The 1,487-nt window shown below is 45.7% G+C and overlaps 1 long non-coding RNA gene across 1 annotated transcript in view; it reads left to right on the forward strand.

Annotated features, from left to right (window-relative positions):
• The first annotated feature begins 248 nt into the window (after positions 1-248).
• The window catches only part of LOC119019479, a 39,218-nt gene continuing 37,979 nt past the window's right edge, over positions 249-1,487 (forward strand). Inside the window, exon 1 of the long non-coding RNA XR_005075059.1 lies at positions 249-611. This is a non-coding gene — a long non-coding RNA (uncharacterized LOC119019479). The remainder of the gene's footprint in view (positions 612-1,487) is intronic.

Below are 1,487 nucleotides of genomic sequence, written 5' to 3' on the forward strand. Positions count from 1 at the left end.
GTCCACGCCAAAAAACCGCGAACAATGCTGCCTCAGTTCGTGCGTGCAACAAAAGAACCGAGGGAACTTGTTTGGATTTCAGAGCACGTCCTCTCCTCACACAGAAGGATGGACTTTACATCCCCCCCTTCCACAACCCTCCTCCTCCTCCACCTCCTCATCATCATCACCCCCTCCCTCCTTATCCCACCCCACCACCACCAACAGGGGGAGAGAGAAGAAGAAAAAAAAAACTTGCACACTGAGAGCTCAACTGTGCATGCACTTTTCTATTTGGTGCTCGCAGACGTTATGGGAAAGTTGTCTCTCTCCCTCTCCCTCTCCCTCTCCCCATCCCTCCCTCCTGCTCCTTCTCTTCGTCTATCATGTGCTTGGGATATGCTCATGCTTTGCACAGAGCAGCTGAAGCACGCCTAATGCAGGCTACTGAGTGTAAGCGGCAATTTTAAAGTGATGCCTCACCCCCTCCCCCGTTCCCACCAAATAATACGGCTGGGATATGTGAGGGGAACGTGCACACGGTACACACGGACCCGGCTGAAACACCGCTGTTCTCCTGCTGCTTGGGACGCTTTCTGATCGACCGCAGTGATTTGACTCACCTTTAGGAAGTAAGTGCAACTTTTGTGCCTCCTCTAATGGGCTGCGTAGAGGCGATGGTGTGCGTAAAAGCTTTCGCATGTGCGCTAAAAGTAAAAGAAAAAAAAGAAAAGAAAAAGAAAATAGATACGGCTGTCTATAAGACATGCATAGTATTTGGAGTAATTTTGTCGAGGCTGGAGATTTGCGGGGATTTTCCACGTATTTAGAAGGAAATGTGAAGTTTGTGACTGTGATTGTTTCCTCACACACTTTGGAATTGGGGCGCACGGATTAGACCTTTTGGAACCTTTTCGAAACAGATGCATTTGCTCCAGTTCATCGGTACTTCACTAAGTACGCCCTTGCCTCAGGTGTGTGATATGTGTTAATACTGATTACTTCCATATTGTGCACTTCATGGCCGGCTTCTCGCGCTATATTGTGTCTCCTGCAATTAAGTCCACTTCAGAGTTTATTCGGCAGAAAATGCGTCTCTGGCTATCTGCCTCTCCTCTCCTCTCTCGTTAAAAGCAGTGCTGCCTGAAATTATCATTATTATTTGGCCACATGTCAATATTACTGCAGATACTGTCTTCAGTTCGTGTGGTGTCGACATGGTGTGAGAAATGTGATTTCAGGAGCGAGTTGTCTGAGCTTATTTCAGAGAAATAGAAAAAAAATGGACACATTTACGCACAAAAACACATCAGCAAATCACAAGAAGGAAGAGAAATTATTTTCTTCTCTCCTCAGAAAACGAGCTGAAATGTTGTTCTGAAACAAAAGTGAAAAAGTTGGCTTCACATCGAATGAATAACGTCCCTAAAATCGTCTCACTATGTCTTGAAAACAAAGCGTTCATTGTGTTGTTTATCCGTGTCATTACGCACGAAAACCTGTTTTGT

The sequence above is a fragment of the Acanthopagrus latus genome, chromosome 5, assembly GCF_904848185.1.
Source record: "Acanthopagrus latus isolate v.2019 chromosome 5, fAcaLat1.1, whole genome shotgun sequence".
NCBI lineage: Eukaryota > Metazoa > Chordata > Actinopteri > Spariformes > Sparidae > Acanthopagrus > Acanthopagrus latus.